Source organism: Rhopalosiphum maidis, chromosome 4 (genome assembly GCF_003676215.2).
Source record: "Rhopalosiphum maidis isolate BTI-1 chromosome 4, ASM367621v3, whole genome shotgun sequence".
In the NCBI taxonomy this organism is placed as follows: domain Eukaryota; kingdom Metazoa; phylum Arthropoda; class Insecta; order Hemiptera; family Aphididae; genus Rhopalosiphum; species Rhopalosiphum maidis.
This window is the reverse complement of record NC_040880.1, coordinates 15,376,844-15,404,560: the sequence shown is the minus strand read 5'-3', so window position 1 is coordinate 15,404,560 and position 27,717 is coordinate 15,376,844. Positions and strand designations below refer to the sequence as shown.

Below are 27,717 nucleotides of genomic sequence, written 5' to 3'. Positions count from 1 at the left end.
AGTATCTGTTGATTCGCCGCGTACAACAAGTAACGTGACGTGACTGAAATATGATTTATTTTCTTTACGAAACTTTTTCTAAAATACTTCAGCATACCTATATTCCATTATACCTATATATAATACAGCCGTTCGATTTTTGAGATTCAAGCAATAGCAGTGTGCATAATACAATATTCAATACCATCGATACATTGCGATATTTCTATTAAAACATATATGTAATATTATTCCTATTGTGGTTCACCACGTTTTTCCGTTTCCTCGACAAATAATACACATGAAAACTACCCTACATATGGGTGCATAAAAAGATAAAGTTTCACGCATGGTAAAACGTCGATTGCACTATTATAGAATAGGTAACGTCTAACAGAATTGTATATAGGTACCCGCAGTGTTACCCAACAAACGTCATAGTATATGTATGTGTGTGTGTGTGTGTGTGTGTGTGTGTGTGTGTGTATTATATGTAGTATATATGTCGTATATTGTACGTATGTAAATATATATATCACGCAAATATCACGTACGAGAAGTCAATCGGACCGTTTTATTACATACCCGCGCATTCTGTTGAGCTATATTTGTGTAAATTAATACAATTAATTAAGTTTGATTATTGTTTTTAATATTTTTCTTATTACTAACAAATATTTCCGTGCATAATATATATGATATTCGACTCGTACAAAAAATAAAACTTAATATCTTCACTGTTCATGGCATAATATGCATATGTATTATTTAGTCGTAAAACGAATGTGCAGCGATTGTACGGTCGACAACTTACTAATAACATTTTGATAAAAGCGTTTATCTTAACTACCCCCTCTCTCACCAATCGAAATACAGGTAAGAAACGGATCCATAGAATTCTTTTTAAAATAGTTTCTTGTCATATTCTACTTTCTAAATTTTAAATGTTTTTAGCTGTTGTAAAATGTACTTACATTGCGAATTGTTTCGTTAGTAGTCGAGGAGTTACCTTCCAAGTTCCAACGAACAGTCCCGAAGGAAACCAGCAGTGCAGTGCGGGTCTATGGTAGATAAAAGTTACCTCTGAAACAGGCTTTTGGCGAATAATATATAATTATATAATAATTATTTTAATACACATCATGTTTCTTCGGAGTTCGGGGAGGATAAATACGCAGCTGCCACGGCGACTTCTATAATATGCATCACCCCGTGTTCTCGTTCTTAATTAAAATCATGTGCGATTTCCCCTTGTCTTGTAGGTATTCGCGTACATAAACGCAATTGTTGTATATAGGTAATTATTAACGTTAACATACCTATACTGCTTAAGTTTATAATTTTGTGCTTGTCGTGAAACAGCAGAGGTAAGGACGTCGTCGCTATCATCGAGTAGGCTTTATATTCATAAATATAGTTTAAGTTTTATTGTATATAAGATATTCTGAGCTGAGTTGCTTGTGCAGATCCGCTCCTATTTTTAATACAAAAAAGACTATTAATAACACAGCGATCTTTAAATACACACACACATATATATAAATTTATATGTAATGGTGAAATGAGAAAGAAAAACATAGAAGACAATAAAGGCAAATATAAATATATGCATATTGCATATTATGTATATGAAGTAATTAGATCCGTTAACAATGGCTCCCGGGTGCCAACTTCATAGACGTTAAGCCACACAACATATTCAACATATTTCAATCACCTATTACATGTTTTTATAGCTATAATCACTAAACATCCGTTTTTAAATGATAATTTTTTTATTTTTTTAGTTTAATATGTTAACTTGATTGACGAATACGTTTTAAATAGAAATAAAATAACTTAATTAAATCTCATTAAATACATAGCAGTATGACTTTATTTATAATTATCTGCTCAATTTCCCAGGGGACAAGAGTTGGATTGGTAATTATAAATAGCCTATAACATTATCCTTAAGATTATTTAAATATTGGTTAAAACCCCATAAAAATCAATTTAGAAGTTTTCGAGAACATAAAAAAAAGCGCTGTCTTTTTATATAAAAGTATAGAAATATAGTATAATACAGTCTTTGTTTAGTTATTAAAACAAAACGGTATCATATGAGACGATCTTAATTTGAAAACTATAACTTATTTAACGCAACGTGTTTTTCGTATTTATTGTTTACTCATGTTTCTCCAAAACTATCGGATCGATCAATACGGTTGGTGTAGTGTGTTAAAAAATATTAGAACATAGTCTGATAAAAAATATGTCCTCATTTTTAGTATATAATATAATTTTTATATTTTAGGCTATCGTCTATCGCTGTGATTTGTTGTTTGATTGGAACGTATAATAAAAATGATCTTTTTCTTTTAATTTTTTCAATAGTGACCTTAAATTGGGACACAAAATATTGTAGGTTAGATTATCCACTACCAGGGTTTTCTTTTAGCGCGTTATATTTAATAGAACTGTGTAATGCGTACAGTGTATTACAGTGCACTAGCACTACAAAATACACGTCACTATGTGCCTTAGTTGTTAAACACAAAGAAAACTGATGACTAAAATATCAAATATTTGTTCATATATGCGCATATTAAACATATATGCACTTAGTTTTCAAGCACAAAGTGGAATCGTCTATTTTTATTTACTCAAAAATATCGGGTTATTTATACGTATTTATTCATTTATGAATTTATGAGTAAGAACAGAGATACTCACCTAAACTAACAAGCTATGATGTTTTCTTCAAATTTTAATATTTTACTGGTGAAAAGATTGTATGTTTACCCATACGCGTTTTATATGCAGTTAACAAATTAAAGCATTTATAGTATTACAATAAGGATGTAATTTCGCTCTATCAATTATATAATAATTTTTATGTGCACATAAATCGTAATATTGTTTACCTATTATATACCTATATAATATGGAAACACTATACAAATTCTTATTTCTTTTTTTATTTTGATAAAAGGGCGTTTAGTTATATTCATTCAGCCCTTCATCGAGCAGCGGTGGATTATGCCGGTGGGATATTGGGACTTTTCTCAGTGGATCGCAGCTGGAACCGAGCAGTGAGTTCATACATTGAATAATTATAGACATTCTTGCTTATGTCTGTAAAAAAAATATTTAGATCTCGAAGACATTATTGACATTTTTAAAATGTTAAGTGATTAATTAGATAAAAACAATTACGTATATATTTTATTTAATTCAATTATAAGCTTTGATTTTTAACTTTGATGGCGTTTTCTTGTAAAAAATTTTGATATAGTTCGAAATTTAAGCAAGTCAAAAGCAAAACATTTTCAATACTTTTCAATATAATCGGGAATCGTAGGAAAAAAAATTATGAAATAAAATATGAACATTTGTTAACATTTTAATATTATTATTAAAATAATTATTTGTCCACCTTGAACACTAAAAGGTTTGATCGTCTTAAAATTGTTTTTCATCAATTTAACACATTTTTTACGTTGACCTATTCAATAATGAGTTATATCTACTTGATACTTATGTTGCATAGTAAAGAGGTTATCTACTTTGCAGATTTTTTAATACTGCATTAAAATGTATTATTATTTAATTTTGACCTCCTCAAAGTATAAACTAAATTCAATTTTTACCTGAAATCTTCTTCAAAGTTAATGAATATAGTGTTGTTTTTACTACTTGACACACAAAAAAACACACCTACACACCCGCACATTATTTAATTTATATTATTATAATTTATTTAACGTTTAATAAATGAGTACAATTGAGTTCACTGCACATTTTTTTAAGAACCTTAATATAAACGATGCCGATCATAAATGTCCATCAGAATATTGACCCATTAACAAGGAAAAACAAGTTTTAAAATATAAAAATAAATAAATATCATTACACATGGTGATTCGTTATACATTTTTATTATTTTACAGTAAATTTAATACTTATATCTATTTTATTTTATTATACTTGTACAATTAGGATTATGGAAAGACGTAAAACGTAAATTCAATAGAATAATATTAAATTAAATTTATCAGATGTGACTTTTTTCGTATAGAAGACAACCAGTGATTCGAAATGATTCTGGTCTAGGTTTCTATAGTATATATAGATTTGACTTTATCTATGTGTAGAGCCAAAAACAAGCTAATAAACATTGTCTCGATTAGTCCATTAGAAAATATAGATATATTGTTATAAATTATAATATAGGAATATAAATCAATGTATAATGTAAAATTTAGGTGTAGGTCCCCCAATTTTTTTGTTTCTGACAGTGTCTACTTTTTAATATAATATACGAATAGCTTCACCATCTACCCTTTGACGAATATTATTACGCTAGTAGAGGACATAATCGCATCTCGTCTTAATGAACGCGGATTGTAACGTTGTATGTTCTTATTGAAGGCTTATCTCACTATGAAATTTAACAAAAAAAAAAAAAAAAAAATGTGATACTCAGTCGAAACGTTTTTGTCGTTGAATTTCGTATAATAGGGCTAAGATATGCACAGCTGATGACAAAAAACGGACCAGTCGCCGCGGCAGCTTGGATATTGTCCGGGTCTTGTTACATCGCATCAATCCTGGGCTGTTATTTAGAGACATGTTTTTTTCCCTATATTTTTGAGTACAAATTACCTGTGTATAATATATAATTATAATAATTATCTGGTCGAGCAGAATCACGGCAACGGGTTTGATTAAGACTTAATAACAATCGAAGCAGCCGATCATTAATATGATTATACTAATAAATTGGTTACGCGTATAAAGTTCTTAGTACGGTACGAGGCTTCTCGTACGTATTTTAGTTATTCGCTAGTTACTAATTTAATCGAATCTATCTTAAATGTGATTGAAGTGTATTGTAGTACCCATGATTAACTAACAGGTTAATCAAGGTATTACCTTTAATATAGGAAAGTTTTAAGCATATACAACATGCATGTTTGTTTGTTCTCTCCGTATTTGTTATTTTCAAAATAATATATTAATTGTTTCTATTGTGCAGTGTATTTCAATTATAATGATATTAGTTGATGCGTAGTAGTTTCCATAATTTTTTTAAGTTTGCAAAGTCGTTGTCGTCCATTACAAAAAGGTTAATATGATGTGATTTAATTTAATTTATAAAATATAATATACAGTGGACGCGGCTTATAAGACTAACGGATATAAGGTTCAGTCGCTTATTTGACTCAAAATCGTCTGGAACGGACCGGACGTATTCAAATACATTATAAAAAATTAGGTTAAGTTAGGTTAGGATAGGCTCATCACTTCGTTTATAATACTCAAATTTCATAAAAAACAAATGGTAAAAAATAAACATTTTTGGTTAAAATTTAGAAATAAATTGGTTTTAAAAAATTACATATTTGTTTGGGTTATTTCTGGTATTGATTCATGCTTTATAATGTGTGAATGTACAACAAATTTTATCGCGTTTTAGTTATTTTACATTTTTTGCAATTATCGTTATTTTAATATGACTCAAAACAAACCAAAGTTACAAAATTTTTTCATAAATAATAAATACATTATATTTATTAATGTATAATAATTTTAATTTTTTTATCAGGATTATTTAAATATATTCAATATTAAATATGTAATATTATGTAATATTATGTATTTAAGTATTTTAAAATCAAAGCAAAATATATAGTAAAATAAAATTCATAAATATGTAATTAAATTTTTTTCCCCACTTCGCCTATACTTTGTGCTGGTCCCAAAGTGAGTCTTATAAGTGGCGTCTACTCGTAATATTTCTTCTATATTTTGTACTAATTTCCATTGCATTATTGGTTATTACTTTATTAGTAATAATAATAAAAAGCATGGGCATATATACTGTTAATAACTTATTACTAATAATACGAACTATAGCAAATGTAATAAAATGTTCAATACCATCATATTCGCATACATAGTTAATTGTTTTTATAGATACATGATAAATTGATAGAGAAATGCTTTTTCAGGAAATTAATATTAAGCATTTTAAAATACGAAAAATCTACTATCTAGACGTGAGAAAATTAGTTACTTAACTAATAATCCAATTACCGTTCCCAAAAATTGCCAGTTAATGGTTACTGCTTAAAGACTAAGTTTCTAAACAAAATTAAGTATATTGAAATAATGTCTGTAGCTATATCAATAACAAAACAGATAATTAGTAATATGACAAATACGCAATATATAAACATAAACGAGTATATACTGAAAATAAATTATGTTTCTATGTAATATATTTTTCTTTATGGTTATGACGATTTCTATCACTTTAGGAATCAAATGATTATGTCTAATTTATTGCTGGTTTTTCTATATAATAGACAATCGGTGACTAATGATATTAGGTTTATATCATAGGAATAGGTACCTATATAAATTGTCATCAAATGAATAAAGTAAAAGATTCAAGAGTAGGTTTAAGAAGTTATTATACTAAGCATTATACCATAAGAATTATTTACGTTGCCGAAATAATTTAAGTCGATAACTTATGGATAACGGTAGTAAGTAGTAAGTACTTATAAATATCGATAATTGGTAAGCGGTTTTTAATCAGTTTATTTATCTAACGTTTAAGCTGGGCTTTCACAACACCATATCGTGTCATGTTTTACATTATATTTTATATGTAGGTAATGAAATATTGGTAACAAATTACCTGTAAGTTGATTATGTATATGTTCAACACGTATTGTGTTAAATATTTGATTCAGTTTTATATTAACGAAAAAATCATCACAGTAACCAGTAACTGACCATAGGGTATAAGATTTTGCATAAAATAATGGTAAGCGGTTAAAATGTCTAAAAAATTATGGAAATTATTGATTTTTGATAAAAACAGATTATCGATTTCAAGATAGCCACTAGCACTCAAATCTAAATAACGCTTTGTTAATCATGACAGTTTTTTTTAGAATTCTTTTTATAAACACGACAGTCAGGTTTCCACTATGACTAATTTTTTTTGCCTGTTTTATTTTTTTATTTATCCTGTTGATTTTCAATATTGCTAGTTTTTAAATATTTTGGTTTAATTGTTTTAAAAGATTTTTTTGCAGAAAACACGGTATCTGACAACGTACCTCCAATAATGCTGTCCTTGAGTTTACCTTGTTTTATCGAACATTCTAACATAAGTTGAGATGACAAATAAGACAACTTTTGTTTTCATTTGGTATCGGTTCCCATCATGCACTATAGAAACGTTTGTAGTTTTCTAGTGAAGTTCAATATTTTGGTCATAAGTATTATTGAATCGGACTTAGGTCCATCTAATTGATTTAGTTTTCTGATTAAATTTTTCCAATTTTAAAATATTACTCATCATGTTATTGTTTTAACCCAGTTCATAACCAAAACTTTTATTGTATCTTAATTTTACTTTTATCAGAATTCTACTAATATACTCTAAGAAACTTGTTAAACATGTCTGGCCATGTTACAATAAATTATAAATTTAGGTGGTTGCTAAATAACTATATATTTTCGAGTTTTATTGTTTAATTTTATCCCTGTTAAAAAATTAATACTATATCTTTTTTAAAATCATCTTCAGTTTTACCATTACTTAGTCTTAAAAGAGCAGGTTTATAGTTTTTGATTATATAGTAGCTCAGTTAAATATTTCCGCTGCAGTCATTGTAATTTTTATTTGGAAAATAACCACAGACGTTGAGATTTTAAATTGTTTCTGATAAGTAATTTAGTATAGACGAAGTGCGTGTAGTAAGTGCATCGATCATTTAAAATTAATTAGAAAAATTCTTTGTTTACGTGGTATTTTTTCTATAGTATTCTGCTAGTTTATTTATTTTTACAGATTCGATATCCATTAAAAATTGAAAGTAAAGTATAAAACTATACTTTACACTATCGATAGCGCTTACTATACAAACATACATCGTTTGAATTAAATTATTTACCACAGAAAATTGCAATTATTAATATCTTCATATGGGTCATAATCTGTTGAGTGAAAAGAGTTTAAAAGTGATTTGTGAGAAAATAATAATCAGTTAGCGAATAAAGGACACTAAAATTATGTATAATGACTTAGAGAAACATACGTCGATGGACTAACTAATTATATTATATAGAAGGTAAAATGCCTTGCTCATAATTTTTTAGAGTGCCATATAATCATATTGAATTTTACTATGATAATTTATTATTGTATTCCTATACTTAATTTATATAGTATGACAATTTTACTTATAAACTACATTGTATCAGACGTGTTGTTCAATATTTCAGTAGATGAGTTTGTTCATGATAAAATATCTGAACTCAGTAATTGAATACCCGTTTTGGCGAGCTATTTATAGTCTCTTGATTGATTCATTTAGAGTAACACAGCTACATAGAATCCTAATCTAGATAATATAGTTGTGTGTTTCATAAGTGCCACTATTGATAATAATAAATTATGCCTATCGCCTAGAGAGAAATAGATACAAAATAGAATAAAAGATTGGCAAAAGTAGCTTATGATAAAAGACTATGGCTGAGTAGGTATTATGGGTTCACCATCAAGGTAGCTACTAAAAACACTTAATAAAGAATAAACTATTATTATTTTCTAAAACGTACCGTTTTAGAATTCACACAAAACAGTAAACACCCAACTATTGTTGTTTTTTTATTTTTTATTTTAAATCCAAGGTTTAGTTTGTTTTATATATCGTATTAATTTCCATCACAAAAAAAAAAAAAATAATATGCATTTGTGAAATTTGAAAAGAAAATAAGTTCTTTGTACAGTGATATGTATCTTTTTAACTCATAAGAATAATAAGAATAAGAGGAAGAATAAAAATACGTTTAGATAAATTTTTTTTTTTAAATGGTGAAAACGTGTAGCTCACTGTGGAAACGTTTCATAAGTAATAGCCATGGTAAAATACTTGAATAAGCACACAGACATACTACAGGCTATTTTTTTTTGTGCATTTATTAAAAAGAAGTATAAACGTTAAAGCATAACAATTAAAAATATGAGAACAGATAAAAATGAAAACAATATAAATCATAATAAAAAGAAAAATAATTAACAATTAAATTAGGAAGCCATCTTTGATGATAAAATATGATAGGGAAAAGTTAAAGAAGGGAAGAGGCGAGGTTTGAAGCTGGATATGATTAGGTGAGATGTATCCAAAGGAGCTGAGATAAAATAGGAGTCTGGACTCAGGAGGGTAATTAAAATAACATCGGGAAATTAAAATTAAAGTCCAGCTTCACACCTCATCTATCTCTTTGAACTCAATATATTTGAAATCTTTTATTTTTTTAATAGTTTAATGTATAAAAAACTTCCAATATGATGGAGCAATTAGATTTTTAGAATCCTTATAATAAAATTTTTTTTAATTTAATTTTTTTGAACAGTTAAACAAAATATTAAAATTAATTGAGAATTGACAAAATTAGAGTGGGTTCAATTTGTAATATTTGCGAGAATTATAATCATAGGCGCAATTTGAGTTTTAAATTTGGGGGGGGATTAATTTTTATGCATGTACTGTGTGTATGCTCCCTGAGATATATGCAATTGGGGGGCTATGATTGATTTTGAGGGGGCTTAGTCGCCCAAGTCCCCTCAAATTGCTCTTATAATAATAAAATATAATAATTAATACGTATAATTATGTAAGACAGATAAAACATTATAATGCGGATAAATGTCTGTAGGCCTATACTTAATTTAAGACACTCATGTTGTACAAGTGTATAATAATTTAATACGCTACCTACATGAGTAAGAAACTAAGAAACAGTATCAACTATAGATGCAACGTGTTGTAAAAAACTACTCTTAATGTGTATGATTGAAACATTTTTACCGCTCAAAATGTGGTGATAGGCACATCATTGTAATATTAATAAACTGATCACTCCGCTCAGAATCTAAAACATAAATAATGAATAAGTTCTACAACACCAGCATAATGATGTTAATTGAGCGGAAATACATATATAATTATAATATAAGCTATAAATTAACTTGATATTCATAATTATTTTTAAATATTTTTATCCTTTTTTTTCTACATATTTATTTCGTAAATTCAGTCCCATAAATAGTACAACTGTGATGTTGATATCCATAAATAATAAGCATACATAATATACATACATAATAGATAATTTATCTACATCGTGAGAAAGAATCATGATTTAAGATATTGTATATTTTATGACTTACTACAAACATGGACAAAATAACGATAATATTTTTATTTTTCCATGAAACGTTATGAACATAATGGTAATGGTAGTTATAGATCTATTTGAATAGATGATTAATTTTCCGTATAAGCCGTGTATATCGATGACAATTTATTGTACTTGCGTCGATTGTAGATTCTTACATTCACATCCAAAATAATACATGCATCAGTGAGCGATGGTGTACTATTATATTTGAATAGTCAATAGTTTGTGAAACGATGATAAACACGAGTATTAAATTTAAGTGTGTATGTTTATTAGTTTACATCAGTTTAACGCGTTTATCACATATTTGAACAAAATGAACATTTCACTTGAAAATTAGAGTATGAATATACGTGTATATGATGGTAAGCAATTCCAATACAATATTATTACTATTTGTACATGTATAATAATATTATTATATTTATTCAAACCCTTTTTGTTTATAGTGTTTACATAAATATTATTATTTATTACATAAGCTTCGTTGTGTATAACTGTTCAACTAATTAATTGTTGTCCAATATTTGGTAGTTTTATAGTTATTTTTTTCTAAAATATTTCAGTTGCCCAACATTCTATCTATTATACACGTACTTAGTTATAAATGTATACTTAGTATTAAATATCTATGAATCTATGAAGAGATTGATTATTTTAACAACGAACACTCGTTAAATCGACAGATATTTGTGTTTTTCAAGTTTTTTATTGGTGAGTTCTGTTAGTAGGTAATTGAAATATATTAAATTAATAACTAAATAAGAAGTACAGTAAGAATAAAAATTGTAGTTTTCGTAAATTATAGGTAATACTACCAATATTTTTGAAAAACTAGTAAATATTAATTGTCTGCAACCTAACTTGGTGATATTTGAATTATTTTATTCACATACCTACCTGTATCTATTTTTATATTTACATTTTTTGCACAGTAATGATGAAATGTATTGGTCTTAGAACTTGTGGGATCTTTTTGGAATCAAATTAAATAAATAATATTATTTATAATCAATGATATTATTTATTGTTATCCTAAAATATTTGTTATTAATTTTAAAATAATTCAAAATATTATAAATATTTCATTGGGAAAAAGTGTCCTGTCCGACGATTAATATTTTTCAAATTATAACATATATTATGTTATAACTAGAATTGTTATTTCCGTTAAAAAATTCATTTTTCAATAATTAGAATTTCAAATACTCATACAAAATGTTTACGGTTATTGAAACCAAATAACGATTTGTCTTCACAAATTAAATTATTTTATTGTATCTAAAACTATTATTATTATACATATTACTATTTTCTATGAAGGTTTATCTGATTCATTAAATTTCCATGAAAAATATATGTATAAGAATGTTCATTATTTTATTTGAAACTTTAGACTCAATGCTTTATTATGATATCGTAATGTATAATAGTATGTAAATCTAAGAAATTATTTGTTACTAAATATGCTTTAAAACTTTATTTACTTTAAAACTGGAAATGTATTATACAGAGAAAATAAATCAGGACGTTTTTATTACACAGAAACTTAAAATCAAAGAAATAATTTTTTGTAAAAAAATATACGTGGAGAATTAAATAAGTATAGTGTCAACTTCATTGGCGTTATTTTAGACTTTTTTTTTATAGAGGGTTCAAGTCGAACAAATGAAATTACAATACTAAAAACTACTACTATATCTATAGGGTCTTTAAAAGATCAATATGATATTATTGTTGTTGTACGCATAAAGATCTTTGTAAATGTGTATCTATATAATAATATAAATACGTATGTATACGTACGTAGGTGTCCGTGACTTTCTATTTGACAAAAGAGTAAGATTGAACAATAATATCTTGCACTTAAAAATACATACAAAATAAGTATGTTCTTTCATACAACAAGCACATAAATACATTCATTAAGTACACATTTAGTAAATATACCTATTGCCCACACTTATACATTTTATTCTAACCAAAAAGCTTTAAGTATTAATTATTATTGTAAAAATAATTTTCCAGTACATTTGTGATATTACATTTCCTCAAAATGATAAAAACAATCATGTTTTACAGCAACAACTTGTCTATCAGGCTGTTTTTAAGATCAGATAGTTGTAAATATCTAACTTTTCCCCTTACCAAATGAAATACTGCTGTATAAAATTTATGTTAACATATTGAAAACTTTAGTTTTTGCGTAATATTTAGTTAATATTTTGTAGTATTTTAAAAGAATATTTTGAAATCATTACATTCCTAAAAAATATTTTACTTAATTTAGTTTCCTGAAATAGTTTGTCTTTCTGTTCCTCGCGGCTCGCACTAATATATTAAATTCTGAGTTGAACGATAAAATTATCTGGAAGTGAAATTGCTTCGATTTTCAACTTTTAAGGTGATCTCTGGTAGAAAAGTGGATCTAGTTGGTATTTTGGGATGTAAAAAATAAAGAATGTCCAATTCCAATAGTTTTCAATATAAACGGAAAACGGAAATTTTTAAGTAAAACCAGTATATTTGTTGACACATATATTGTTATATTGTTTCGTGAAACAAAAATTGTTTTATTGACAAATTTCTTCTTAAAACTGGGTTTGAAATTTTTATAATGCTAAGCTGTAAACATCTATCTACCAGATGAAATATGAATTACAAATATTAAATTATTATGGAAATATATTGGAATGTAATAACATCGAATGTACGTGTATAAATATTTTTTTGTATGTTTTTTGGCAGTTAATTTTGAATTTTTCCCATAAGTGTGTATAATAACATAGCAGTGTTTAATAATACTTCCCTAATGTTATATTATGTAATAAAATTTAAAAGCATCTTAGACGTTTCAAAAGATCGTAATGTAATGGATTTATAATAGGTTTATATGAATTATTTGTGTACATATTATGTTTTATGTGACCACATTTCAGAAAATGGACTATTAAAATGTTATAAGTCTACTTCTTAAATAAGGAATTGTATAATATAGTTATTTTTTCTATATTTTAGTGAGGTAATTTTTTAATGTTTGCTGCAGCAGATATTTTCTTCATATACATGTATAAAAACTCGACTTCTAAAAACGGATGAAATGTCTATATAATATCATTATCTATACAAATAAATTCAGTTTATGCTTCTTGTGATTTGAGTAAGAATAGTTAAATTCAGAAACTTATATAATATCTGCTTATCCTAAAATATTGTTCTTAATAGCTTATAATAAAATATGTGACACACAAATGTGCTGAATTGAGGAGTTGAGGTTTAAGTGCCTAAGACTTGTTTCCATATTCTGACCAAACGGTATTATTTGTAGTTTTTACAAGGTAAAACTGATATGCTTAACGATTGTAATATTTTACATGCGTAGTTTACCAATTTGACATATTATATTGTATATATAATTTTCACGTTCACGTAACCTAATATTATTGACAAACACTTAAAAACTTATTTACTACTACGGTCAACATGGGTATGTTAACAAACACCATGACTTGAAAGTTCGGAAGTTTTAAATTTGATTTGATCACCATTAACCTAGTAAAATAACCTTACTTAACCTTTACATTGAACTTTCGTTTGATTAAAAGTCCCATGTAATTAATGTTTATATTTTACAGGGTTATTTCTAGTTATAAATAAAGTTTTGTCTCAGTAAAATAGTATCTGAGTGTAAATATCTATACAAACATCTAGCTCATGGTTGGGATGAAATTATAAATTATTATTCATTACACTATATATATATATATATATATATTATATGTTAAACATGGAGATTCATCAAATATACTCACCTCCTGTTTTTTAAATTAATAATGCAATATTCAAAATCTAATTTTGAAATTCTTAAAAGTTTAAAATACTTAATTTTTTTGTTGTTGTACCATTTAAAATGTTTAGTGGATAGTGATATACATTTCTATTTTTAAATGAGTACTATCCTTTTACATTTTAATTATTCAAAAGATAATTGTTTTGAGTGTTTATGTATCTATTAATACAATTTTAACTGCGATAATAGTCAGGGCGTCCAGCTATAGTTATATATATATATACTATTTCTGTGTATAGATATAGAACATAAAATAAATGTTTAACTAATAGATTTATAAATTTCCAAAAAAATGATATTTTAAGGTTATAGGTACAATTTACATAAAAAGTGTGGTTAGGGTAGTTAAATTTAAAAATTATCACTTAAAAGTTAAGAGAAAAGCAAACTTTAGATCGTATAAAAAATCTCAAGTATTTAAACACCTAGTCTTTATACGTATACTTAAATATATACTGCATTATCAAAGAAAATAAAGGGGGGTAAGAATGCTTGCTGGTAAATTACTCTGTATATTTATATACAATATAAAGACAATGTGTACGTATATCAACACATTGTATATATTTATTACCTATAAATTCACTTATATACGTATACAGGGTGTAATAGATTGAACCAATTAATCGTATTAACTATTCAACACTTTTTTGTAAATATTGAGCTATTATAGTTGTGTATTAGTGGCTTTTCAATAATAATAAAAAAAAAAACTGTTTAAAACATTTTATTCTAATCAATATTTTTTTATTTTTTATAATATTTATAACAAAACCTAATTACATAGTTAGGGTATGGCACTCAATTTTTGAAGATGATTTCAAAATATATATATCATTATAGCTTGGTGAATATTAGGACTATGTATAAAAAGTTTTCACGGCGTCTATTCAGGTGGTATGTTTATAGATGATACTGTAAGACATCAGTCATTTATACCCATCTATGAATCTCAATGACTGGATGAATCATGAAGTAAATTATTAACTGATTCATATTATACAATAAAACTGCTACCGTATTATAATTAATAATAATTAAAGAATTAATTATGAATAATTAACTTGAAAACATACAACGATTATTAATAAATATTAAATTATTAATTTTTGCCGACTGTCCACGGTCCACGGCGCCTTTATAGTCAAATGTATAAGGTATAGATTAAAAAAATAAAATCTTTTAGAATTTGCACGATGGGCTTAAAACTTTCCATAACTACGACTAATTATACGTATGTATACGACATATGATGATATAAGTAAACAATAAAATGAAACGAGTTTTTGACTGATGAGCATAAGCCTTAAATACACTAGCGTTGAGTGTACATGTTGCAAAAAATAGAATATGAAGTACTTTACACATGATTACAATAAAATTTTTTTTTGTTTTTGAATTTTATTTTAATTGTTTATTAATTATTAATATTAATTGGTGGTTGAGGTAGCACCTACATTCAAATAGTATATTTAATTGTGTATAATAATAAATAAATATGCTTCAAGTACGAGTATCAATATTATTATTATTATTATTATTATATTTAATTTGAATAACTTAGCATGTATCTACATTCTACATTATATTTTATTATTATACAATTTAATCACATGCATTATCTACTAAATGGGATAGGTTAGGTTAGACAATCGTTATACGTTGTAACATATAGTTTTATTATTATTATTTTTTTTTAACTAGTAATCGCAATTGATAACAACACAATTAACGAGATAAATTTTAGCAGAAATTCGTATGACCGCTTTTTCAGTTGGAGAGGGCGATCATAGTTTGTGGAAGGGCCGCGGGGGCGCAGTCTCACCTGTTTAAATGTCGGCGCGCACGCGTCGATCAAGGCGGCGGCAGTGAAGACGAGTACAGCTAAAACTCACGTCGGCCGCTCTCCGCCGTCTCCGGCGCAAAACAGTTCGTACATGCCACTATCGTCTGTCGCACGCACTCACCATCGTCAGTTTCGTCAACACACACATCGTAAGCATACAATTACATCCTTACCACCGGGGTAGAGTGGACAACTACATAGGAATTCGGTCGACTATATAATACGTGCGCGTATGCAGTCACTATGTAAAGGTGAGTGATTGAAAGTTATTTATATTTTTCAATCGTACACTACGATTACAGTACAATATACTATAGACTCACCTGTAAGTGTGTATGTATGCGACGGTCGAACACGGTTTTCGGTGAAAAATCAACAGGTCGCGTAGCCTCTCTTCTACCGGCCAACCGTTTTTTTTTTTTAATTTTTACGCGGGGTTTTTTCAAAACGTTCATTCCACATTGTATTAACATTTTTCCATGTCATATTTTACATTTATATTATTAAAACGATTATTGGTTTCCGTATGAAATTTGTTTAATTGCCGAGTATAGTGCAAAGTTTGCGCGTGGAAAACCTTTATTACCCGACACTGTACTGCCGTCACAATCATTCGATTATCATAATACGAAACACGTTCGTTGGTGGGAATCGATACATGAGCGTAGATCACATAATTTTGCACGGCACCTTGTTATCACCATTATCATATTTTACGATGATAAAATACATCACATTTGAATATCGTAGTTTTTCTGTTTGATAAAATGAAAAATAACATTGTACAGATTTATGCAACAGCTAAAACAAAATAAATCTCTATTGAACGTTTAAGGGCTACATGATGAAATATTGTATTCTTGTGATGTAATAATATTTTATTTGTTTATAACATATGTTTTTAAAAGTTTACATTTTTTGATAGAGGACGCTCAGAGAGTTCTGGGATGAGGGTGTTCAAGCTTCTTTCCCTTTTTCCTCCTCATAATGATAATTGTCGAATAGGTACGGTTAAGTTTAATATTCCCGTGTGTGTTTATGACAGTCTAAATACATTTCTATAAATAGTTATTATAACCACTATTTAACTCTAAAGTCTAAATTAATAATGTGTCACTATGTCTTCATCGTTTTTATTTATAATAACATAATATTATTGTGATTGATTGGGAGAAATAAAATAATATTGTTACATACTTATATTATTATACTTGTATTATTATTACATCATATTATATATATATATATATTTATATATAAAATTGATATTAAATAAGTATGGTGCAGATGGTAGATTTTACACAATCGTCATCATGCCACCTGTAACCAATCGTAAATTTCAAGGAGTCATAAATGTATAACTATCGTAATATTTTGTCGCTACACAAATATATACTTGTATATTATATTATTACAATCTATTAATTGTGGAAAAATAATAACACTTATGTGATGAATTCACGGAAATCCGTGAGTAATGGTCTTGCAATTGACCGGCGGCCGAGGTCGTAAATAATTACTATTCTATTGTCCATAAAGTTAGATTTTCCGATAACTATATGATCTCCGGTCTTGAAAATTTCTACAGATATCCTACCAAAGTTTGACATGCTATTTTATCGTGGCCAGTCAAACAAGATCGTAAACACTCTTAATTGGGTCTGACTTTACTGTTTCTTTTTCGAGACTATCACATCATATAATAAAGTGATATACTATAATACTATATTATTATTGAATGACGTTTATAGCGAATATTATGCTTTTGGCTATTATCTTTGCTTTAATCATACACCACATTGGTTAATAATTCTGGACATCTTATTTATATTTTTCAAACTAAATTGAATTTTGGAAAACATATTAAAGAATCAATTATTTTGTCTGGTAGTGAAATAAAATTATTAACTACAGAATATTGAATAATATTATATTTTGAACCATTTTTTTTATAGATAAAAATAAATCGAAAAAAATGTGGAAAATGTATTGAATAAGTACTAAAAAATGTATAATATGTACACTTAAATTGTTTGATATTCCTCGTAAAAACTCAATAGTATTTAAGTTTAGATTAATTTAATAAAACATGAATAGTAATTAAAAGACAAAACAAGATACTCTTGGATTGATTTAACGAAGTTCACTAAATGTTTGAAAAAAAATAAAATACTTTGAGTGTAAATTATATTAGCAAAGTAAAATCAATAACAATTGTGTGTTTCTTTTAAGAAGATAAACCAATCATTTACAATATATACTTATATCTGAATTTATGGAATATACTTTGCACATATTTATATATAAGTATATATACACTACAGTGCGTGGCAATATAATTTAATGTCTATATAGTTATTATTATTTCATATTAGCGCAAATAGTATATTTTCAAACATTTATGACCTTTCGAAAGTATAATCTTTGGAACAGATGATCTTTCAAAATATTCTCGCTTTTTTTTAACTTGTATCATTCGAGCTCATGAAATCAATGACCCTTTTTACCAGGGCAGTGGAAAATGTGGCAGCAAAATAATAAATAAATAATGTATTTATACTATATGTGGACATTTTTTTAATACTGAGTGACATTTGGTATAAGAACACAGGTATATATATTGGTATATTTTTGGTATAATTATATGCATGATATTGATAAGTCATGAGAAGTTTAAATATAACGTGAAAATAGTTTTTCGGGATTGTCAGTTGGTTTTATTAGTTTACTTTGGTAATTTGTAAATGTTCAAATTGCCTTGCCTCTGGACACGAACTTGCTTTGGTTCACAATTCGTACAGTATCCATAATAATATGCTAGTATCTCACCAAAGGCACAACCGTAAACATACATTAAAGGTTTATGATCACAATTCATCCAGCGTCCGTAGTATGCTGGATAAAAACTTAGCTGCCAGTCCCCAGTACTAGTTTTCCAGCAGTATAATATAGTACTGACCAACAATAATGTTGTATGGTACTGATTATAAGATCAGTACTGTGCCGACAAGGACTAACTTAGCTATGTAGTTAACACAATTACAGTATTGCTTTCATTGTGAGTGCCAGCTTAATAGTCATAGATTTTTGATTACTCGTATAATTGCATGATGTTGACTAAACACGAATTGTGTATAATAGACTATAAGCACTGAAAGTAGAAAATCCATAAGCATTAAATAATCCTCTTACTATAAATGCATTAGTTTTTCTTATAAACTCATTATAATAGTACGATGCACTTTATAAAAGTGTTTATCTTTAAAGGTACCTACTATAATATAACACTTATTGGACAAAATAATAATTAATATAAGTCATGTTTATTTCATTCTGAATAAATTTAAAAAAGTAAAATATACACAAGAACTTGATATAGATTTATATATTTTTAACGAATAACTATACATTTTACAGGTTGGGTATGACAAATTATATTTTTAATATTATGTTTGTTTAAAAATTATAATGTACATAAATATTTTTTAACATAAGATTTTATTTAGGCGAGTATTTTATACTAAATGGTGTTGAATAATAAGGTTAATTGATAGATAAATAAATAATATTAAATACAATAATCACAAGATGTACAGAGCGAAAGACTCCCAGTGGAGGACTTTGTAATGAAGTAAAGTAGTTATACAAATTTTATTATTACTATTATTTACTATAAATAGGTATATTAAGTTAAGCAGGTCGTAACAATTCTGAATTTCCAATCTTCTTTCAGAGTTGTTTGGGATAGTTACTGATAAGATGTTCATATAAAATCACAATTAATTTAATTGTACCTAATATATGCTAAAAAAATATTCTAAATATTTTACTATTCGTCTAACTTTTATGATTCTATTAAAATAATTCCAAGCTAATAAAGCAAGTAAAAATAATAATATTTAAAACAAATTATTTATTTTAGTAATTCAAATATTTTGTTTTAAAACTTTTAATGAGAATGTCTTCAAAAGGTTTGTTATTGTTATAGGTATTCTAAACGTTTTATTTGTTTGATTAAAGTTCATAAATTCCACCAAGTTTTTCTTGACAGCTGCCATTTTTCTCTCTGAAACCTCTGAATATTATAACAAAATGGTGAAGTTTTATATTTTATCGATATTGCAGAATGTTAAAAATAGTGTTACGAACGTCAAAAACATCTTTTTTTTTATTGATTTATCAGTGTGGCCAAAAAATAACATTAAATTACTATAGTAGGTATATAATGGAACAATAAATGTTAATAATAAGGAGAAAAAATTTACTCTATTTTTCAGAATTTTCTTTCCCGACGAGCAAAGTACGGAGATTTTATTCGTTTCCCTCAACAGTTATTTCTCACTATAAACACAAACTCGGTGTGGTAGTGCTCAAATACACAAAAGAGAATTTGACAAACACGACTTGGAAAAGAATTAGTACCTATAAAGTTATAGGACAATAAGATTTTTTTCTCGAGTTGATACAAACAACTTCCAAGAAAAAATAATCTAGTACCCTAGAAGTGTTCAATTGCAGTTCCTAACAAACCATATTTCTATATAAACTATATTGTATTTAAATATGTATAATATATTGAATATGTATGTTTTGTTTCCCAAAACTGACGTATCGTAGTAGATACATATCAAGTTATAACAATCAGGGTGAGTGTTACAATGATCGTTGATATTTGACAATATTTATCTTACATTTTTTTTTTTTTTTACTCGTTATTATCAATAAATAGAGAGAATATTAGTTCTTTAAAATTTGATTGCAGCAGCCTACAGAAATAGAGATAACAAGCTATCTTAAAGTAACAACTATTTTAAAATCGTATATTATTGCTTCGCGTGAAAATTTTTTTTTGTTTTGATGCCAATTATAAATGCGAATATAGTGGACTTAATAATTACTGATATTCGCTTTTTTGGAATAATTCATCGTTTTTTGTGTCCATAATTGTTAATAATTGTGTAAAAAGCGTATAAGGATAAGACAGCTAGATTATAGATGGTACCTTATAGTTGTATAAATTGCTTTGCCAAGAAGCATGTAGCTAATTATATTATCATCGTTATCGGCGAATAGGGATTTTTTTTTTAAATCCCTTAAAAACTGGTTTTTAGTCGAAAAACTTGGCGTTGACGAATGGGAGTTGGCAAACTGAGAATAAACCAAATTAGGGAACTATACACAGGCTATGTACATATCCTTATTATCAAAATACAAATGTCACTAGAAAATAATAAATTTTTAGTTGTGTAAGTGGTTTAATGGGTAATGATGACGGTGCGTGTTATAGATAAATGTTTACGATGCATCCCTAATGTTGATATTTGATAGTTTTATATTTATAATAATATATGCTATATTTAGAATCGTTTTAACATGCTTATGCATGATAACAATAATTACACAGTGGAAATGTTAATTGCATTTCACTGCCATTGGCTGGGAAATAAAATAATTTCAGCTGCTGCGCGATGTTTGAAAAACTCAAAGAACATATTAGTCTCATATGCAGCTTAAGTATTATAGCAGTCGACTTGTATATCATATAAAAGTATTAAATAATTTGTTATATATTATATCAACAATTATGACGGTTTGAGACTTTTTGCTTTTATATATTTTTTATCCGTGGTCGTAAAATATTCGAGGATAGAAGATCTAAAACATAAATTTGTTTTATGAATTAGTGAAATTATATACGATGTTTTATTGTATATTTTTGCATAACCTTTTGTACTTTACAAAAAAGAAGTGTATTTAATACATTCTAGAATTTTTAAAGTTAGCTATTGATATCAGATATTCAGATTTTCATGTGTATAACATATTCCCCATAATTTTTTTCAGAACTTTTTTAAAGTATATTTTGGTAATTTTAAACGCATAATTGCATGCGTTTTTAAACATTTTTAGTGCTATAATAGCTCTGAATCTCACAGCTGTATAGATTATCCTCATTTATTATAGCTTATATGTGTTGTTATGATGATGTATACGTTTAGTGATTCCGATAAAATCATTTGCAGATGGCTTGTGATGCATAGTGAATTTGTGTCCCCGCATAATTACTATTAGAGACGTTACGTGGTAACTGGTGATCAAAAATGTTTTGATAAAGATCACTTGATCGTAAATTTTCTCTGGAAGTACAGCTCGACAAGTTAATAAAAATCGTATGAAGAATTTATAACATGCAAGATATTGTAGTCTATATTATTTATTTTTCAATATCATTATCGATATTGTTTTCTATTCGTTCCCGATTGACTATAGTTTTTCTTTATTTGACGAATTATTTTTCATTTATTATTTTTTTTATTATTTTCGTCTCATTATATTCATCGTTTGCCAGTTTCTGTAATCTGACGTCCATATGCCCATCTGCTCATAGTATTCACTTTAGTCTCAGGATATTTTTAGCAACTTATATTAAACGAATCGTAGTCATATTTTCTAACCAATATTATTGATGGTGACGTGGACGAGTCATTTCTTGTGTAACACTATTGACGTTACACCTCCATAGTGCAGTTTACTTTATATTACAAAAATAATAATTGGATTTTCATTTTACCAAATTGTATAATACAAATAAGGATAATTATGTCATATTATACATATGTATTTACAAATGCTGACAGCCTTCGTGATATCTCAGATTATAAGTATAGACGTGTGCAATGAGGAAGGAAATTGAGAAACAAAAACGTAATAATATAATAACCATATTTTGAAAAAGAAACAGTTTTACGGCGTGCTATATAATATGTAAAGATCGTTATGTGCATTTATAATAATTGTGTATTAAATTCCGAAAATAAATGTATGGTTCGCAACATAATAATACATGTTTTGTTCCTGGAAAATTCTTTTAAAATGGTCTTGCCACGTCTTTTACTTTAACACTGGAACATAATCGTATTTTAACGTATTGTATATAATATTTTGTATAGCTCATTAGTGTGTGGTGGTTATTTTAAACTTACTAAAAAATTTTCAGTATTTTTTGAGAAAACGTCGAAAAATAAAGACCTTATTCAATGATAAACACATTTTATAGTTTCATTGTTAAAATACTCCACAGCGTAAAATGTAGTCGTATACTCGTTCTGAGTAATTATCGTAATTACAGTTTTTCTATAAAAGTAGCACATACTTAATAATATTGAATGATATGTTTAATGAAATTGGATAATTGTACGCATAATTTTTTAGGAATCGCAAATAAATATATTTATTTTTAACTATCTTTGAATAATATTAATTGCAATAATTTTTATAAATTTAACTAATAAATCTATTTTAATGTTTATTTAAAAATAAAATTAATTTTTAAGATAGATATTTACACATATTAGTGTTTATTCAAATTACTTGAATAAAACTATTAATTAATTTACCGAGCTTATTTGTAACTCGTATTTAATAAAGAAATAAATCAAAATTGATGATTTAGTAAGTGCCTTTTAAAAAAGAAATAACTACCAGCATCCATTTAAAAAATGTTATCATTATTTAAAAAATTAAGTTTATTTTATTATTAGGACGATTGGCACTTACATATTTTTAAATTGTTTTTAAACAATTACTTGTCAAAATAAAATATAAATATATATAACGAGCTGGAAATATGCTTTTCTCAATCGTTATTCCACAAATCGTATCCAAATACCAGCCAGGTCCTGATTTAATCAGTAGTGAATTATACCAGAATTATCCAGAACCAAATTGTATTCAAATACAATATAGTAAGAGTATTATCAATCTGCTACAGACATATTGCAAACTAGGTTAGATTTGTACTGGCGATGACTGATAATAATAGATACCCAAACTCAGATTTCGAAAATACACTTTTCTAAATTTCGAAAAAAAACACCAGATATGTAACTGCGAGCATCAAGTTATCAGTGCAATTGCACTTTTTTATTTAATTTCAAAATTTTGGACTATCTACCGGGACTTATCTGATGTAGTATTACTTTATAATGCTTTTCAAATTTACTATGACCTATTAGTGGGTACACAAAATATTTTTGTGGTGGGTAAAAGTTAATGTTTTTAAACTCTATAAATTATAAACAATAAAGTATTATAAATCCTGAAAATTTTTCAAAATGTATCATATTGTTCCTAATATTATCAAATAAGCATAAAGTTTTTGGAACAATAATAGGTATTTTTGGCAAATTTTTATCCCATGATTATCACGATATGACGATTAGACATTCACGAAATAAAAATAAACTAGTTTTTTTTATCAACGTGTTTGACTAGAAAATTTGAACGGGTAGTTATGTGTTATAACGCATAGTATATAAAAATATATTATTATATAATATTTATTTGTTTATAATTACGAATACATTTTAGATAAGAGATATAATTAAATTGGAAATGTATGTATTATTTGTATTTGAATTGATTTAAAAATTAAAATACTTAAACTTTTTTAATTTAGTATCAGTTTATTGTATGTAATAACCAATTAGTGATTGTCTAAATAATAACTTATAAAGACTTAACAATTATTAATCTATATTAATTTTAGTATGAAAATAGTCGGCCATTATGTCTAGTATTATATAGACTATTATGTTTAGTACATTAAGTTTAATAAGTCAAAAAAAATATAACTTTGAATTAGATACATAAAAAAAAAAAACATTTACTAAATAATTTAAAGTAAAACAGGATAATTTTCATCTTAAAAAACTGTAGAAGTTTAAATCGCCACAGGACACTTCTTAAATGGTATAAAATGTATCAAAGTAAACGAAAGTATGTTTTTTAAGAATATTTAATGCATAACTGCATTAATAAAGAAAACAAGAAGGGGTGAGCATGCTTGCTGAATTACTATGTATGTTGTTAAGTATGGTATTCACGTCAAAATATGATTCGATATTACATATTATGTATATTTATGATAAATCATTAAGCGTTTTTTTTTTGTTCAAATTTTGAAAATATGATTAGGTTTCATTGATCAATGCATAGAATATGTGATGCGCTTAGTTATATTATAATTTATAATATGCGCATTGCACTCATGTCATGCATTATATTACATTATTATTTGTATACCCAAAGAAAAAGAATATTTTTTGTTTAACAATTATCTCAAATGGGTTGATTTCAATGGCATCCATGGACGCCAATATATATACAACAAATAAAAATAGTCAAATAATATATATCATACACATATTATGTTATTATTTACATTATGAAAGTATATTTTATTGTGATTGTATTCACTATATACAAGAATACAGAGCGTATATTATATGGCATGGTATTGAATTAAAATGAAACGGACTCTGTTTCTACTACAATAATATAAAATAATAATAATAATAATAATAATAATAATGGACGCCATGGGAACCGCATATCAGTCGTTGCGATTTTTTTCAAGTTTTTTGTGCCCCTGCGGGATTTTGTTTTCCATTTTTTTTTTTATTTTTATGTAGTTTCCGGGTAACTCAATCTCGGATTGTGCAATGCGTTTTGTTTGAGAATAGACAATCTCAATTATATATAACAATAAACAAGATACATTATGATATTAATTTACTATTTGATGCGTTCTGTGTAATATAAATATATAGTTATTTTTTCAATAATAATGTCATTATTTTACAATATAAATTATAAAGTATGATTCTTTTAAAGGTAAATGTATATTTCCTCAAAAATATTTTTTTTCAATAATTGTATTTATTTATTTTTATTTACTAGTGTACAGTTTTTTAAAAACTAAACATGACAAAATTTTCATGCCTATAATTAGCTCAAAAATAGTCGAAATATTTTTAAGATTTTTCTGTAAATAGATAATTATAATATAAACATTTCATAAAGATTTATAGTATCAAAAGTTTTTAAATTACACCAAAAAGATAAAATTGATTTTTTCAAAAATTGAATATATGTAAAAATGTATGTTTTTTCTTTTGAAATTTTGAACTATTAGTTATTTTTATGAATTAAAGGTTAGTATAAATAGTAGAATGGTATATCACAAATTCATATTGGGGTATTCCAAAAAATGTTGGAATACTAAAATGTTAATTGTTTCTTAATAAATCAGTAATTACTCTTGATTAATAAATTCGATTTGTACATATTAAACTTTTCAAAAAAATATTACGTATTGAATATAAAGTTAAAACTGTTTAAAAATTTCATTAACACTTGAGCAGAATTTGATAAACAATATTTTTGTAAAGTATTACAAAATCAAAAATAAATTGAGATGTTTTATAAATATACTTTTTTATTTAAATATATTTTATCTGTTTATAAAGTTAAAAATTATCAATATTTATGTAATTATATAGGTACCTATATTTGTATGTCACAGAACAATAATATAATCTTAATAGAAATCATTAAACTAATTGTAAGGCTTTACTTTGCTGGTTAAAAATGTTTGTATTAAGAATTAGCGGCATCGACATTTGAAAAAAATGCAATTACAATATTGGAACGCTATGTGCGTATTAGTAACATAGTTTGTAACATGGTTTGTAATTTTTTATGTTAGTTAAAATATATATGAAAGGCGAATTTGAAGTTTATTAGAGCGTGTACGCACAAAAAGTGTAGTATAAAATGGTTTTTTACGGGTACCAAAATATTTAATATGTATAGTATGGTTGTTGTTATTATTATTAAAACTACAACACAATACTACTAATGTCATCCTAATGCACTAATCGTGTTTCATACCAAAAGAGAAATAATCAAAACTCAAATTGTATGCATATAATGTGTACAAATATCATAATTAAATCGCTTATCTATCAGGCCTGTTGTCATAGTTTTTAAATTTGAAAATATTAATTTTAATTCATAATAATAATATACTATAAGCCTATAACACTATGGTCTATGACACTAACTATAATAGATACACTAATTGTATTTAATTAATTTTAGATTTTAAATGGAGCGATAATATATATCTATTGGTTTTATAATAGTTATTATATTTTTTTATGATGTCTTTTATCGCATTTGGGATCAAAAAACTATTACATTTTTAAATTTGAAAGCAATTTCTTGTAGAAAATGTGTTAGTATTACTTTTTAAAATAACTGGAAAAAACTTATTAAAAAATTGCAGAAAACGGTAATATTTACGCATTACAAATTGCTGACAAAACAATTTCGGTTTTTTGTTGTAATTTTTAAAGGAAAATTCGCAAGGACTTGAAATTATCATCAAATATTTATATTTGAATTTATTATACACGTGATATAATTTTTAAAATATTCCGGTCTTTTTGAGCTATCTATAAACATGTAAATATTTATATTTTTTTTATTTATGTTGATAAAATGTTTTATCTTAAATTTAAATTACAAGACTTGATATCAATCGAAAAAATATTGTAAAATCATTAATACACTATTTTTTTTTAGTAAATTTAAACACAATTAGATATACAATGAAAAATAATGATTTTTTCTTTAGTTATTTTGTTGTAATAAAGAAAATAAATCGTAGAAACTTGAAAAAATCTACAATTAGTTACTTACATAATCAGTTTTTATAAACAAGGAAATTTTTAAAATTCTATCTTAATTTTAAGCTATTTATACCATAAGTCGATTCATATAATTTTATAGAAGGTACGTATTAGGCTACGTTTATTATATAATATTTATTATGTATCTATGCAAGTGATCCACAACTACTCAAAGTTTTGAAATTTGGTCATATTTATCCAAAGATGAGCACAGAGAAGACTATTTTTGAATTTTCTATTTATTTATGGGCTCA

The 27,717-nt window shown here is 26.2% G+C and overlaps 1 protein-coding gene across 2 annotated transcripts in view; it reads left to right on the top strand.

Annotated features, from left to right (window-relative positions):
• The first annotated feature begins 15,953 nt into the window (after positions 1-15,953).
• Positions 15,954-27,717, top strand: part of LOC113548677 (neuropeptide Y receptor type 2-like) — a 171,673-nt gene continuing 159,909 nt past the window's right edge. For both annotated transcript variants that reach the window (XM_026949683.1, XM_026949682.1), the window contains exon 1: positions 15,954-16,177. The gene's annotated coding sequence lies outside the window, so the exon portion shown is untranslated. The remainder of the gene's footprint in view (positions 16,178-27,717) is intronic.